This window comes from Procambarus clarkii, chromosome 86 (genome assembly GCF_040958095.1).
Source record: "Procambarus clarkii isolate CNS0578487 chromosome 86, FALCON_Pclarkii_2.0, whole genome shotgun sequence".
NCBI lineage: Eukaryota > Metazoa > Arthropoda > Malacostraca > Decapoda > Cambaridae > Procambarus > Procambarus clarkii.
The window spans coordinates 17,449,956-17,467,673 of record NC_091235.1 but is presented as its reverse complement, the minus strand read 5'-3'; the positions used below and the strand labels follow the sequence as shown (position 1 = coordinate 17,467,673).

Genomic DNA, 17,718 nt, shown 5'->3' with positions numbered 1-17,718 from the left:
TAAAATGTGTGTGTGTACTTACCTAATTGTGCTTGCTTGCGGGGGTTGAGCTCTGACTCTTTGGTCCCGCCTCTCAACTGTCAATCAACTGGTGTACAGATTCCTGAGCCTACTGAACTCTATCATATCTACATTTGAAACTGTGTATGGAGTCAGCCTCCACCACATCACTGCTTAATGCATTCCATTTGTTAATTACTCTGACACTGAAAAAGTTCTTCCTAACGTCCCTGTGGCTCATTTAAGTACTCAGTTTCCACCTGTGTCCCCTTGTTCGCGTACTACCTGTGTTAAACAGTTTATCCTTATCTACCCTGTCAATTCCTCTGAGAATTTTGTAGGTAGTGATCATGTCTCTCCCTCACTCTTCTGTCTTCCAGTGTCATGAGGTGCATTTCACGCAGCCTTTCCTCGTAACTCATGCCTCTTAGTTCTGCGACTAGCCTAGTGGCATATCCCTAAACTTTTTCCAGCTTCATCTTTTGCTTGACAAGGTACGGGCTCCATGCTGGGGCCGCATACTCCAGGATTGGTCTTACAGATGTGGTATACAAGATTCTAAATGATTCCTTACACAGGTTCCAGAAGGCAGTTCTGATGTTAGCTGCAGTTCATTGGGTGTGGATATATAGGAAGGAAAGAGGCGAGGTACAATGTCTTTAATGATAAATGGGTTGTTAATAAGGTATTAGTGAGATAAATGTGTCTCAATAATCCTACTCAAATCGCCCTTTAACTGATCTATCAAAAATGAATCTAAATTATACAAACCATTGCTAATATTCAATTTACATGATTTTGTAATCTGTATTAAAACAGATTCCTTAATGTTTCTCTTGAAAATGATATTACAATTCGTTATTGAAGAAGTCCTCGCCCAATGAATTTGGTGCGAACTTTCTGACAAATGGAGTACTGCTGCACAATGACAGCCCCTTTCAAAGCTGGAGAAATTGCTGACCTAGAGAGCGTGCAGAGATCCTTTACTGCTAGAATCCACTCAGTAAAACATCTAAATTACTGGGACCGACTAAAGAGCCTAAATCTGTACTCCCTTGAGCGCAGGCGGGAGAGATACATAATAATTTACACGTGGAAAATAATTGAGGGGCTGGTCCCAAACCTGCACACAGAAATAACACCACATGAGACCAGAAGACATGGCAGGATGTGCAGAATACCCCCGTTGAAAAGCAGAGGTGCAACAGGTACTCTGAGAGAGAACTCTATCAACATCAGAGGCCCGAGACTGTTCAACACGCTTCCACTACACATAAGGGGCATAACTGGCAAACCCCTCACAGTGTTCAAGAGAGAACTATCAACATCAGAGGCCCGAGACTGTTCAACACGCTTCCACTACACATAAGGGGCATAACTGGCAAACCCCTCACAGTGTTCAAGAGAGAACTGGATAAGCACCTCCAAAGGATACCTGATCAACCAGGCTGTGACTCATACGGCAGGCTGCGAGCAGCCGCGTCTAACAGCCTGGTTGATCAGTCCAGCAACCAGGAGGCCTGGTCGACGACCGGGCCGCGGGGACACTAAGCCCCGGAAGCACCTCAAGGTAGCCTCAAGGTAGTGGTTTATCTAGCCTTAGTTTTTGACAGAGTCGTATATGACGATTCCAACTCAATCCTGGCTGTGCTTTTATTACTTAAAAGTTCAAAACTAACAAAGTTTTGTAGAATCGCAATTCACTGTTGTCCAAATCTGTCTCGTCGTGGTTGAAGTCTCTCATGATTAGGAGTCGAGATCCATTCAGGCTTGCAACTGAGGCAGCTCCTGCCACAGTGAAATACCTACTGTGTTCACGTCATACTCATCATGCCCTGAGCCTTCCGTCATTTCGTGGAGGGTTGCTAGTTATTGCTACCAGTCCTTCTCATTATTATGTGTGTCGTCATCATACCAGTATAATTGTTGGGATGAGTGCATGATGCGAGGTATGTGTCCCAGGCCTTGACAACAGTCTCCCACGACCTGCCCCAACACGGGCCAGCCTCCTCACTCCCAAGCAAACAGGTACAAGGTTGGGGCTGTGGTGGTAAGGATGAGTGGTGGCCTTTAGTGGTTGTGGTTGTTTGGTGGTGGTGATGGTAGCTAGGCTTATAGTGATGGATAATGTTTGTGATGGTGGTGGCATCTGGTGTTGCGAATTATTCTGGTGAGTGGTGGAGGTGATAATGGTGGTGGCGACTGAGGAAGTGGTATCTCTAGTCTATCTCTCCCTTCCTCCCTTCCATCCTCCTTTACTCCATCCCCCCTTTAATGTGTTTGTTAAACGCTTCACAGAATTATAGCTAAGCTTGCTCTCTTTTGCTCCCTGAGCCAAAGAGAGCAAGCTTAGCGTTGCTACCAAGCACATACACATCATAGCAACAACGCTCACAGACCCACTCCTCATAACTCTTGAAAATGTAATTATGAAAATGTAATTACTTTTTCCTTCACCTGCACCTCTCCACTTCTTTACACCCACTTCAGTCCACACACACATAAAAAAGTATGTGAGGTTTAATAGTTGTATCGTGCCTCACCCTCTCTAAAAGCACTTGCTGCTTTGGCGTAAAACTAGAGAAAGGGAGCACGGATTCTGCCTTCCAGCTGTCGGTCATATAATGCAAAAATTCCCTGCCGCCTTACTTTATTTTCATATATACATTCGAAGCCATGTATAAAGCTCATTCCATCAGTCACCCCTTATGACTTATTCACTCACTAGGCCCACCATGGTACTGAAGAACTGTCCCTTAGCCTCCATGTAGCTACCTTTCATGGCATTCAGTTCCTTTTCTAGCTTATCAGCGTGGCTAGGTACTCTAGCTAACTCATGATCAACTAAGACTATAAATCTATTCCTAGGCATCACTGTGGTATCTAGTATAGCAGTCTACCCCCCTTCATCCGTGCCGTATAAGTTGCAATCAGCAACATCTTGTGCAATAACATAATCCTAGCAAATGACAGTGTAGTTACAGGAAGAGAGCTATGCTCGTGGTGTCCCGTCTTCCCAGTACTCTTTGTCATATGATGCTTGGAAACTACTGACGGTTTTGGCCTAGATGCATCGCCTACTCATTTAACTTGTTCCAACTGCCTGAAACTTTGTTTGAAAAAGAGAACTCCCATATATGTGTGTGTGTGTGTGTGTGTGTGTGTGTGTGTGTGTGTGTGTACTCACCTAGTTGTACTCACCTAGTTGTGCTTGCGGGGGTTGAGCTCTGGCTCTTTGGTCCCGCCTCTCAACTGTCAATCAACAGGTGTACAGGTTCCTGAGCCTATTGGGCTCTATCATATCTACACTTGAAACTGTGTATGGAGTCAGCCTCCACCACATCACTTCCTAATGCATTCCATTTGTCAACCACTCTGACACTAAAAAAGTTATTTCTAATATCTCTGTGGCTCATTTGGGCACTCAGTTTCCACCTGTGTCCCCTAGTGCGTGTGCCCCTTGTGTTAAACAGCCTGTCTTTATCAACCCTGTCAATTCCCTTGAGGATCTTGAATGTGGTGATCATGTCCCCCCTAACTCTTCTGTCTTCCAACGAAGTGAGGTTTAATTCCCGTAGTCTCTCCTCGTAGCTCATACCTCTCAGCTCGGGTACTAGTCTGGTGGCAAACCTTTGAACCTTTTCCATTTTAGTCTTATGCTTGACTAGATATGGACTCCATGCTGGTGCCGCGTACTCCAGGATTGGTTTGACATATGTGGTATATAATGTTCTGAAAGATTCCTTACACAAGTTTCTAAAGGCCGTTCTTATGTTAGCCAACCTGGCATATGCTGCTGCTGTTATCCTCTTGATATGAGCATCAGGGGACAGGTCTGGCGTGATATCAACCCCCAGGTCTTTCTCTCTCGCGGACTCTTGAAGTATTTCATCTCCCAAGTGATACCTTGTATCTGGTCTCCTGCTTCCTACCCCTATCTTCATTACATTACATTTGCTTGGATTAAACTCTAACAGCCATTTGTTCGACCATTCCTGCAGCTTGTCCAGGTCTTCTTGACCTGGTGGTGGTGCACAGGTGGTGTATGTATGTGTGTGTGTGTGTGTGGAAACTAACTCAGTAGGCACGTTTTTTTTAAACAGATATGATAAAATAAAGAGGTTTGTGAGTCATTGAATTAAAGAATTAAATATTTAAATGTACTTTTTTTGTTTGGAACATTTTAAATAGGAGTTTATACTTCAATTTATCTAAAAAAAATTATATTGTTTTATTTTTCATTTATTTGTTAAATAAAGACTCGAATATTGTAGTCATTTGTCTGGTGTTATAGATCAGCTAATACGTTTCTGTCGGATATTCAGCTAAAATTTTATTAGCTTCCTAAATCCTTAAAAAAATGGAAATTAAAATAAAAAAAATAATTAAAAAACGGGAAACAAACAATTTTCAAATTTTAATAAGTTGGCAACCTCTTTTGTATCACCTCTCAGTGTGTAGTGTGAGAATGTTTATATCACCTCTCTCAGTGTGTAGTGTGAAAACGTTTGTCATCTCTCAGTGTGTAATGTGAAAACGTTTGTCATCTCTCAGTGTGTAGTGTGAAAACGTTTGTCATCTCTCACAGTGTGTAGTGTGTAAACATTTGTAACACTTGTTACAGTATGTGCAATGTAAACGTTTCTAGCTCCTTTCAAAGTGTGCAGTGTGTGACGTTTGACGCACTTACGTCAAACGTTTGAAATGTAAACGTTTCATTAAATTCTGACAAGCACTAATGCGATTCAACAATTTGAACATAAATAATGTTGTGGTGTATGAACTTAAGCGGGTAATGCCACGTCAAAAAAACAATATTTTTTTTCTGCCGTTATAAATAACTTTGCATATACGTGGAAATGTTTGCTATTAATGTGATTATGTTTAAAGTTTTTATAGCCCCCAAAACCACTGCCAGCTCTCCAGTTTTGCCAATATTTTAAATGCAGTCTTCGGTAACAATAAAATTGAGTTGGCCGATTTAATTTAAATAGAGTTTAATATGTTACCAAAGAGCTAGGCTTTCTTGTGATTTTTTTTTTTTTAGCTCGATTTTTAAACATTTTAATGTTTTCCCTCTCACTCTTACACCCTAGTGTTTTCTTCCCCACTCTCACACCCTAGTGTTTCCTGCCCCACTCTCACACCCTAGAGTCCCCCCCCCCCCCACACACACTCTCACACACCCCTGCTCTCCCTCCCTCGCACGCCGTCCCGTGGGCTAGTGAGTGACCATAATCTCAGTACTAACGGCTGAAGTAGATCATGTAAGCTTAAGGTGTGGCTGCGGTGACTGTGGCTGGGGAATTAGAGCTGTGGCAGCATCTGGCGCTCCCTGGCACTAAAACCTGGCATTTGTCCCTCCACGCTGATTGCTCCACTCCCACGGTGCTGTGTTTTTGTTTCCTCTTTCGCATTGCTTCTCTTGGTACGAGCGACTGGGAACTGGCCACAGCGAAGGGTCTTACTCGAATGAGCAACTTACTGGTAGGTATAAGTGTAGGGATAAAGACAAGAACGCAGCGGTTCTTGGTAGCGTCTTTAAAGACAAACAGCTGTGAGGAAAAGTTCATCATCTGAGATTTCCAGAGGACAGTGACCCAGTTTTGGGAGCGTAGTGCCGCCAGGGTGAGGAGGAGGAGGAGGCGCTGTGACACGCGTGTTACTCATGATCTGCCGCCCCACTCACCCTCCCTCACCCTCCCTCACCACCCCCACAAGTCGTTCTCCAACACCTCCTCCGCCGCCCCCTCCTTCCCTCCTAGGGCCACCGCCCCCTCCCAGCCACCGCCCCCCCTTCCACTCTCGGCCACCGCCCCCCTCCCGTCCCATTCGCCCTTTGCCACCACACCCACCGGCCGTCATCCCCTCGCCCCCATCCTGGCTGGGTTGGGGGATAGAGTGTGGACTTACTGGACGAGAAGCAGCAGTTCGAAGTGATGGTTTGTGTGGTTGCACTACCAGCAAGGGTAGTGACAGTGGTGGTCCCACGGCAGTGGTTGTGGTGGTGATGGTACTTACAGTCTTACCACGGTTTCCCGCATTTGTGCCCGTGTCTCCCAATTATTGGCTTTAATTCAATCATTGTGAACTAAAGAAATCGATGAATGGGGGGAGGGGGAGAGATCAAGATGGATTAGGGAATGCAGTTGGCACAGTCTTGCCAAGGTTGTTCCAGGATTACTGCAAGACTGCGAGTGTGTGTGTGTGTGTGTGTGTGTGTGTGTGTGTGTGTGTGTGTGTGTGTGTGTGTGTGTGTGTGTGTGTGTGTGTAGTCACCTAATTGTGCTTGCGGGGGCTGAGATCTGGCTCTTTGGTCCCGCCTCTCAACCGTCAATCAACAGGTGTGTGTGTACTCACCTAGTTGTACTCACCTAGTTGTGTTTGCGGGGGTTGAGCTCTGGCTCTTTGGTCCCGCCTCTCAACCGTCAATCAACAGGTGTACAGATTCCTGAGCCTATCGGGCTCTGTCATATCTACACTTGAAACTGTGTATGGAGTCAGCCTCCACCACATCACCCCCTAATGCATTCCATTTGTCAACCACTCTGACACTAAAAAAGTTCTTTCTAATATCTCTGTGGCTCATTTGGGCACTCAGTTTCCACCTGTGTCCCCTTGTGCGTGTTCCCCTTGTGTTAAATAGACTGTCTTTATCTACCCTATCAATCCCCTTCAGAATCTTGAATGTGGTGATCATGTCCCCCCTAACTCTTCTGTCTTCCAGCGAAGTGAGGTTTAATTCCCGTAGTCTCTCCTCGTAGCTCATACCTCTCAGCTCGGGTACTAGTCTGGTGGCAAACCTTTGCACCTTTTCCAGTTTAGTCTTATCCTTGACTAGATATGGACTCCATGCTGGGGCTGCATACTCCAGGATTGGCCTGACATATGTGGTATACAAAGTTCTGAATGATTCTTTACACAAGTTTCTGAATGCCGTTCGTATGTTGGCCAGCCTGGCATATGCCGCTGATGTTATCCGCTTGATATGTGCTGCAGGAGACAGGTCTGGCGTGATATCAACCCCCAAGTCTTTTTCCTTCTCTGACTCCTGAAGAATTTCCTCTCCCAGAGGAAACCTTGTATCTGGCCTCCTGCTCCCTACACCTATCTTCATTACATTACATTTGGTTGGGTTAAACTCTAACAACCATTTGTTCGACCATTCCTTCAGCTTGTCTAGGTCTTCTTGAAGCCTCAAACAGTCCTCTTCTGTTTTAATCCTTCTCATAATTTTAGCATCGTCCGCAAACATTGAGAGAAATGAATCGATACCCTCCGGGAGATCATTTACATATATCAGAAACAAGATAGGACCGAGTACAGAGCCCTGTGGGACTCCACTGGTGACTTCACGCCAATCGGAGGTCTCACCCCTCACCGTAACTCTCTGCTTCCTATTGCTTAGATACTCCCTTATCCACTGGAGCACCTTACCAGCTACACCTGCCTGTCTCTCCAGCTTATGTACCAGCCTCTTATGCGGTACTGTGTCAAAGGCTTTCCGACAATCCAAGAAAATGCAGTCCGCCCAGCCCTCTCTTTCTTGCTTAATCTGTGTCACCTGATCGTAGAATTCTATCAAGCCTGTAAGGCAAGATTTACCCTCCCTGAATCCATGTTGGCGATTTGTCACGAAGTCCCTTCTCTCCAGATGTGTTACCAGGTTTTTTCTCACGATCTTCTCCATCACCTTGCATGGTATACAAGTCAAGGACACTGGCCTGTAGTTCAGTGCCTCTTGTCTGTCGCCCTTTTTGTATATTGGGACCACATTCGCCGTCTTCCATATTTCTGGTAGGTCTCCCGTCTCTAGTGATTTACTATACACTATGGAGAGTGGCAAGCAAAGTGCCTCTGCACACTCTTTCAGTACCCATGGTGAGATCCCATCTGGACCAACCGCCTTTCTAACATCCAGATCCAGCAGGTGTCTCTTGACCTCCTCTCTCGTAATTTCGAACTCCTCCAAGGCCGCCTGGTTTACCTCCCTTTCTCCTAGCACAGTGACCTCACCCTGTTCTATTGTGAAGACCTCCTGGAACCTCTTGTTGAGTTCCTCACACACCTCTCTGTCATTCTCTGTATACCTGTCCTCGCCTGTTCTAAGTTTCAATACCTGTTCTTTCACTGTTGTTTTCCTTCTGATGTGACTGTGGAGTAGCTTTGGTTCGGTCTTGGCTTTGTTTGCTATATCATTTTCAAAATTTTTCTCTGCTTCTCTTCTCACCCTGACGTACTCATTCCTGGTTCTCTGGTATCTCTCCCTGCTTTCTGGTGTTCTGTTATTCCGGAAGTTCCTCCACGCCTTTTTGTTCAGTTTCTTCGCTTCCATACATGCCCTATTATACCATGGATTCTTCTGTTGCTTCTCGGATTTTTCCCTTTGGGCCGGGATGAACCTGTTTACTGCCTCCTGACACTTTTGGGTAACATAGTCCATCATACCCTGTACAGACTTGTCTCTGAGGTCTGTGTCCCAAGGTATTTCACTTAGGAAACTTCTCATCTGTTCATAATTCCCCTTTCGGTATGCCAGCCTTTTGATTCCTAGTTCTTTTTGGGGGGAGATAAGTCCTAGCTCTACCAGGTACTCAAAGTTCAATACACTGTGGTCACTCATTCCCAAGGGCGTGTGTGTGTGTGTGTGTGTGTGTGTGTGTGTGTGTGTGTGTGTGTGTGTGTGTGTGTGTGTGTGTGTGTGTGTGTGTGTGTGTGTGTTTCGTGCGTGCGTGGGTGCGTGCGTGTGTGTGTGTGTAAGTCCCGTCCCTTCGACCATAGTTAGTTCAGTACATTGATATTTCACAACTTTGTGTTATGTCCTTTCATTCTAATGCTATTTAATTTGAACATTGCTTCTATATCTACTTTGTCAATCCACCTTAGTATCTTGTATGGCGTTATCATATCTGCACTATTCCTTCTTTGCTCCAGCTCCTTTAGTCTTTCTTCAGAGCTCAGACCCCTTAGCTAAATCATGAGCCTTCCATATTTTTTTTTATTTTATATTTTTTTTGTGTTTCTTTAGGTAAGGAAGTTAGCTGGTTAAGATGCTTAGCTGTTAACTGAACAGGTGAAGCAGTTGATGTGCTTATCTTGAGATGATGATTGATTATGTGGTACACATGTTCAGCTGACTAGTGCTCATGTACTGAGATATTCTCCCACGGTATATACACTCACAGCTATACTTCCTCCCACGGTTTTCTCCCTAATCAGTCACAGTATCCTCCCCCCCCTCACCTGTAAATCATACAATTAGCCTCCACATGTAAATAACATAACTGACTACCCCCCCCCTCCCATAACGCCTACCTCCCGCTAATCTTGCAAGCAGTATGTCTTCCCCCCCCCTCCCCCTCCCCCCCCCCCATGCACCCACCTCCCCCATCATTCCCCCTCACTCCCTTTACCACTCCAGTCCATCACCGCTGACGGCTGGAATTAGCTCAGTATGTTAAAGACTGTTTAGTATACCCTAGTATATTACGTTCTTCAATTTTAGACTTTCTGCTTGGGACTGAGGCGAGAAGCACAAAATGGGAAACTGGTCTTAGGAGATGGGGTCGGCGTGGGGGGTCAGGGCTTCGTGGGTGTGTGTGGGGTCGTACTCGGTTGGGATTGGGGGTATGGGGTCGGTGGGAGAGAATAGCCAGCTTCTCCAACATTAAGACGTAATTGAATTACTAATGCAAAATTGCAATTATTTTAGTCAATAACGACGTTAATAATAAAATAAAATCCAACATTTCGGTAGGCATGATACGTTGTTATTAGTGTGGGAGCGTAATGGTTGTGTGAGGAGTGGGTCTACCCGCTCCTTGCACACATTTCTCCTCAACAGGTAAAGCAAATAATAATAATAATAATAATAATAATAATAATTGACCAGACCACACACTAGAAGGTGAAGGGACGACGACGTTTCGGTCCGTCCTGGACCATTCTCAATCAACTTTGAGAATGGTCCAGGACGGACCGAAACATCGTCGTCCCTTCACCTTCTAGTGTGTGGTCTGGTCAACATACTTTAGCCACGTTATTGTGACTCATCGCCTGCATAATAATAATTTTAATTATGATACAAATAATCATGACAATCATTTCAAATATAATGCCAAAGAGAATGCCTCGCTTAACACAGACGTCTGTGAAATGCTGACGTGATCTCTGTATCACTGTTACACAGCCGAGGACACACTGAGTCTGGTGGATACAGCCTACACTCGCTTCTCTGTTTCCGGTCCTGTATCACATCGTCTTAAGATACTACTTTCTTATCTGTGTAGCTGCCTGACGCGTTACAGCACAATCATAAACCTCAATCGTAACGACTTGTACAGTAGTTTGTTACATTAACTGGCTGGAGTAGGCGAGATAAGTCGAATTGGTTATCTTGAGATGATTTCGGGGCTTTAGTGTCCCCGCGGCCCGGTCCTCGACCAGCCCTCCACCCCCAGGAAGCAGCCCGTGACAGCTGACTAACACCCAAGTACCTATTTTACTGCTAGGTAACAGGGGCATAGGGTGAAAGAAACTCTGCCCATTGTTTTCTCGCCGGCGCCTGGGATCGAACCCAGGACCACAGGATCTCAAGTCCAGCGTGCTGTCCGCTCGGCCAACCGACTCCATGGTAGCAATATTAGTAATACGTTAATGTATTTGCTCAAGCGGTGCATCAGTTGCGGGTCACTGTAACCTTCAACAGTGTCAGTGTGTTAGTGCGTAAATGTTGCGGGGTGTTGATGTGTAACTGTGTCACTGTGTTAGTTATGACGGTGACGGTATATTTGTGGGTGAGTGCATCAATATGTTAGTCTGTCAGTATGGTAATGTGTGTGTTACTGTGTGCGTGTGTGTGTTATTGTGTGTGTGTTACTGGGTGTGTGTGTTACTGTGTGTGTGTGTTACTGTGTGTGTGTGTTACTGTGTGTGTGTTACTGTGTGTGTGTGTTACTGTGTGTGTGTGTTACTGTGTGTGTGTTACTGTGTGTGTGTTACTGTGTGTGTGTGTTACTGTGTGTGTGTGTTACTGTGTGTGTGTTACTGTGTGTGTGTTACTATGTGTGCGTTGCAATAAGAGTTGAATAGTATCGGCTGAGTGTTAGTGTGTTTATATGAGTTAGTGTGTTTGTGTGGGTTATATGTGTGTGACCGTGTTTGTGAGAGTATGTGTGAGAGGTTGTTTATATGTAAGTGTGTTTACATTTGTCTGTGTGTTTGTATGAGAGTGTGTGTGTGTATATGAGTGTGTTTACATATGTGAGATTATTAGTCAACCGACAGTTGCAAAGGCTGGGCCCATGAGCTTGGAGCTGTTCTGCAAACTATGTTATGTATGAGAACTGACAAAAGAACCAGTGGTAGAGGAGTTGCGGCCACAGTCAGGTCTCTTACGGGCTCACCATAGCCCGTGCTACATGGATATTTCGTTCTGAGTAGCTAAATCTAAAGCAACAACAACAGCCAGGCCTCACATGGGTACACCACACTCCCCCCCCCCCTCGCCTTCTGTATATAATCTTCTGTGTCCTTTTCAAAATTTCACCTTACGGGCTATTCATGCCCGTGCAACCTCTTGGGTTAATCTTCATTAGTCAATCAATCTTTTCAACATGTAGGTATTACCTATGTGTATATCGTTCGCACACACTGTATTTTATGCATTTCGGGATATTAAATAATTATTTGTCATCCGAGGAAACAGAGATGTTGAAGATTGTGGTTTTTATAATGTTTTATGTGTTGGTGGTAGATGTTGCCTCGGAGGCTGGTTACCCGCGCATAATGCTGGGTAAATACTTACCCAGACGCGGCAGTGACTGACAGCTCTGTATCAGTGACGCCTGCCTGCCTGCTTGCCGGCCGTGGTGGGCTTGTGCTCTCTCTCTCTTGAGTGAAGAACCGTTGAGTGGAGGTCCGGCCGCCGCCTCCTCCTGCCTCTGGCCAGTAACAAGCTGGCTCCTTCTATCCATTTCAAAATTGAATGGAAATCTAATTCCCTCCTTCTTTTTCTTGTCGTTCATGTTCATAGCTCTGTGTCCGGGTTCTCTTTCTCTATCTACCGTAAACCCATGCATAGTGGCATGTACATTCACTTCTTTTCCTACCATCCTCCTGCTGTTAAGAAAAGTGTCCTCGTCTCGCTTTTCCTCAGCGCTCTACGGCTCAGCGACCCTTAGTTTCTGAAGTCTGAAATTTCCTTTATCTTCAAATCTTTCTCTCGCCTTGGTTACCCTTTATATTATATCAACTGTGGCTACTCTCAAGCTAAACGAAATTTCTTTCATCCTAAACCGGTTTCCAACAGTAGTATCACTTTGCTCCACTTTCCCTTCATATCTGAACTCAAAACTCTCACTAATACCCTTCGTCCTCTTGACATAAAGCTCACCTTTCGACAAACTAACACTTCGTAGTAATCTGGTTCACACTGCTCCTCCTGCTTCTAATGCTGCTGGTGTTTACTCTATTTCCTGATCATCTTGTTCCTTCCAATTCTTTGGAGAAACTGGCCGAACACTTAAATGACAGACTTAAGGAACACAAAAGAAGTGTTAAGTCTGCAGACACAAACAATCCTCTCTTCTGTTGTGATAGGGATTCTAATCATCCTATTGATTGGTCTTCTTCTAAAATAATCTTCACTGCCTCTACTCTACACAGACGCCGTCTTGTCGAATCGGCTCTGACACAATGTACCCAACATGAACCTTAGCCCTGGTTTGCTGATGTTGATTCTTCCCTTTCACAAGACATACTCAAATACTCTAACCTTTCTAACAAACCTGACCTAACATTAAGCCTACCCATCCTTTTTCTCTTTCTTTTTCTTTCTCCTCTTATTGTTACGTTCCTATTCTTATACCCATTATTGCCACCTTTCATACACCCCTCTTTTTTACACCCATTCCATCTATACCTTTCGCCTTGCTCTTACCTTCCTCTAGGAATTTCCTCCTCCTCACCTCTCTCTTGCCTTAATGCCCGTGCCTCCCTCGCTCCCGGTTACAGCCCCGCTCCTGTGCCAGATAAGTCCACTACGGGCTCACCATAACCTACTTGAAACGTTTTGTCCTGAGTAGCTGAATCTTAAACACCCAATAATAACCTCCCTCCCATCACAGTCGACTTGATAATGGTCCAGGACGGACCCAAACGTCGTCGTCTGCTCATCTTCTTCTGGTGTGTGGTTTAGTCTTCATAAACCATTTTGCTTTTCACACGCTTTCAGCTGCCCTCACGTCACTGTTGCACATTATCGGCAGTGTTCTCTGGTATTCCTGCAAACGTCCACCAACCAATCCATCAACTGCCATATCCAACAACCGCTGTACAGTCTCCACCAGATAATCAACCACCACCCGTGCTCCCTGACATATATAATCATCTGTACGAGTAGGAAAGAAGCAGGTGCCCCCCCTCCAACACGCACACAGCTTGGGGGGAACCCAACAGAAAATGGGATTGGTAAAAATAGAGCATTCGGAGTCAGCATTTGGTGGTGACCGCGTCAGCCTGCCTTACGCCCACCTTCCCTCCCAACCCATCTGTTTTAACCCATTCTCTTGTCTCGGGATTTTTCGTAGCGGAGATCATCGAGAAATCGCCAGAGTCTGCTGTATTGGTTCTTAGCTTGGCGCGTGTTTTGGGCCGCGGACGGGTAGGGGGAGACGGGATTATTGTCAACACAGCCCGGCGTATGTTGATACTCCATCAACGGCGGTATTTTTAGAGTTGAGCAATACTTACTACGCTACCATTACCACTACTGTTTCCGCTGCTGTTGTTGCCGTGGTTCCTACGCTCTTACTAATGTCTAGTGAGGCTGGTGTGGGTTTTTGGTTTATTTTCTTGTTCGTGTTGTTGGTAAATGCTATATAGTCATACTGTCTTATCCCTCTCTCCAGGTAAATTCCTTTCCATTGGTGGAGTTGATACAAGTTGGGTGTAGTCTAGTTTATTTTGTTTGGGATCACTCAAGGTGAGGCCTGCACCCGGCCAACAAGGTCACGGCCAGCAAGGACACAAACATTTGTTCAGTCGTCTTAGTGTGTGACTCAATGGTCTTTGGCCGTCTTAAGGGTGTGGAGGCCTCTCCCCCCCTCCCCCCTCTCTTCTGGACGGGTTCCTCACCTCTGGTGGAGCCCTTACCTCAGAGCCTGTTCTAGTGGGGACGCTCTCTATTGGTAAGGAGCAGCTGGGTGTCTGGGGATACCTCATCCTCTGATGAAACACTTCCCCCCCCCCTACTCTTTCAACCCCCTACCCTTTCAACCCCCTACCCTTTCGACCCCCTACCCTTTCAACCCCCTACCCTTTCAACCCCCTACCCTTTCGACCCCCTACCCTTTCGACCCCCCTACCCTTTCGACCCCCCTACCCTTTCAACCCCCTACCCTTTCGACCCCCTACCCTTTCGACCCCCCTACCCTTTCGACCCCCTACCCTTTCAACCCCCTACCCTTTCGACCCCCTACCCTTTCGACCCCCTACCCTTTCGACCCCCCTACCCTTTCGACCCCCTACCCTTTCAACCCCCTACCCTTTCGACCCCCTACCCTTTCGACCCCCCTACCCTTTCGACCCCCTACCCTTTCGACGTCTTCCGCATGACGACCTACCCCAAGCAACAAAGGACAAGGGTGCCAGCGACAACCCAACGAGGGTCATACCTTCATATTAGACTAAATTATCAGGACCATTATGCTTGAAGGTAATGACAGTATTAATAGTGATAATAAATTACTATTACAAATAACACCAAATAAGGACATTACAATGTGTTCGTATAGGTAATAAAGCACTTAAGTTGATTATATATAATGGCTGTAATTTATAGGGGCAATAATTAAGTCATTACTGCTGGTCATTATCCCTGATCGTGCCCTTTTGAACTGTGTTGTATTGAGGTGAGAGAGAGAGAGAGAGAGAGAGAGAGAGAGAGAGAGAGAGAGAGAGAGAGAGAGAGAGAGAGTGTGTGAGTGTGTGTGTGTGTGTGTGTGTGTGTGTGTGTGTGTGTGTGTGTGTGTGTGGTGCTCGGAGCCCACACCTCCCTACACAAGTGTGGCGTCGGCTCCACGTTGAACCAACCTCGATGGTGGCGCTGAGTCACAATAACGTGGGCTGAAGTAGCCACTTGAAAATGGTCCAGGACGGACCGAAACGTCGTCGTCCCTTCACCTTCTAGTGTGTGATCTGGTGAACCAGCCTCGATGGTGTGGCTCAGCGTGGCTCTGATACACCGTGCTCACGGGGTCGGGTCCTGCTGTATATACGGGTCCTACTGTGTATACGACCTGACATACTGCCTCAAAGCATGTGTAGCTATTCTTCGGCACTAGACTCACATTAGTGTGTGTGTAGCGTGACCTGTGACCTGATGTATAGGGTCGTAGTGTGTTTGTGTAGCAGTTGTATATCAGCAATGTTTAAGTTTTAGTATATTGAGTTGAGAAAAATCATAAAAGGATAGAGTAGCTTAGGATAAGTCTACCCTTCTCTCATACAGGTCCCTGATGGGACTCACAAATCCATGCAGTAAACAAATAATTATCATATTTTATATTACAAATACATATTCATAATTCAATAGCTCTCACGTAGTATACATAGCAAAATATATTAAAAGAAGTCTCTGTCATTACACTATCGCACATCAATATAATTTGATGTGGTACACTCTAAGCGTGTTTATTTCTGAATTCTTCAAGTATATCAGGAGTGGTATGGTTACTACAGTCATTAAAGGTGGCGCCTCTGGCACCCTTGCCTTGCAACACGTGAGGGAGTTGCATACACATTGATGTATGTTAAGCTACACAGTGAAATCACAGTAACGTACTAGATTTGTAAAAAACATCTTTGGAGCAGTGTAGGAGACTCGAACCTGTGTTCTGGGTCTCCCCAGACGCTTGCATTTCCACCAAGGGTAATCTAGGACGCAAGTGCGAGTCCAGACGCTGCTCCAAACATTTGTTCTATTGTTAATAAGATCTGTCATAAAACCGATCTCTCCATTTGTCACTCCGTCAAAATTTCAACTTCCTAACCTAACCAGAAACGTACAAACCCAAGCAACCCACCAAACGTATCGTGTCCGATGCATAGAAAACGTAGTTATCAGTGAGCCGTTACGTCTCATAGCAGGTTGCATTTGCAACGTTGGTTTACTAGAACGTAACAATCCCGCTCCATTAGTTGAGAGGACAGGTTGATTGATCAGACACCTACCAGTTGCAGCTGTGGACATGTGCCAGTGATCATCGTGCGCGTGATGAATGTTATGAGCCGAGGGGCAGAGGTGTCCAGGGGCGAGTTAGGCGATGCAAGAGTCTGTAAAGCAATAAGAGCGTCTTTGTACATAATTCCTCTGGAGAAGTAGTGACTTTTATGTTCCCCGGTGATGGATAAAGATGCTCCGAGATGCTGGCTTGTGGGGGACGAGTGAGGGCGGCGAGGCACCATTAGTCAGTACCTACGGGCTCACCATAGCCCGTGCTACTTGGAACTGCTTGTTCTAAGTAGCGAATCTTTAACAACAACCATTAGTCGCGGCAAGTCATATTTATTGTGGTGTTCAGGAAGTCATGCGCGCCGGCTGCCAGTACGATGGCCAGACATATTGGCACCTTGCAAGACGGTCAACCTGGCCACGATGAACACAGGACACTCTGGTGGAGGTGAGAAAATCCGTAGGAGCCGTGGTGAGGGTTCGAACCTATGCGGTGGGTAGTTCCATGCACACGCCCCGGACAACCAGGCTACGACATGGTCAAAAGGATTGCAACCTGGTGTTCTACTGAACACACGAGGGTTTCTTACAATGGTGTTCAGTAGAACTCCAGGTTGCAATCCTCTTGACCATGTCGTGGCTTGGTTGTCGATCAGTGTGTGTTATGGTGTATGACGTCACGACCAGCGTGTGTTATGGTGTATGACGTCACGATGAGGGTGTGTTGTGGAGTATGACGTCACGCTCAGTGTGTATTTTACATAATATACATCATGGTCACACTACGGGCCTGGCTTAGGTATATAATTTGATTTGGAATATTTTGTATTTTACCAAGTTAAGGGCTCAGTTTTAGCATCAAAAGTGGTAGCGTTTAGGCATTGTTCGCTGGAGAACGTGAGAGACCTCGCGGTGGGGAGCTGAGAATGGTGATTACAAACAAGTGAATGTAAGACCAAAGATAAAGGCAACGGCTGAAGGCCTCTTGGTCCATATGAGGCAGCTCCTGTTTATAGAGAAACAGCTCCTGTTTATAGAGAAACAGCTCCTGTTTATAGAGAAACGGCTCCTGTTGATAGAGAAACGGCTCCTGTTTATAGAGAAACAGCTCCTGTTTATAGAGAAACAGCTCCTGTTGATAGAGAAACGGCTCCTGTTTATAGAGAAACAGCTCCTGTTGATAGAGAAACGGCTCCTGTTTATAGAGAAACAGCTCCTGTTTATAGAGAAACAGCTCCTGTTGATAGAGAAACGGCTCCTGTTTATAGAGAAACAGCTCCTGTTGATAGAGAAACGGCTCCTGTTGATAGAGAAACGGCTCCTGTTTATAGAGAAACGGCTCCTGTTGATAGAGAAACGGCTCCTGTTTATAGAGAAACAGCTCCTGTTTATAGAGAAACAGCTCCTGTTGATAGAGAAACGGCTCCTGTTTATATAGAAACAGCTCCTGTTGATAGAGAAACGGCTCCTGTTTATAGAGAAAC

At 45.6% G+C, this 17,718-nt stretch overlaps 1 protein-coding gene across 1 annotated transcript in view; it reads left to right on the top strand.

The window, feature by feature from the left end:
• LOC123767891 (ecdysone receptor) overlaps nt 1-17,718 on the top strand; it is a 579,936-nt gene that overhangs the window by 82,491 nt on the left and 479,727 nt on the right.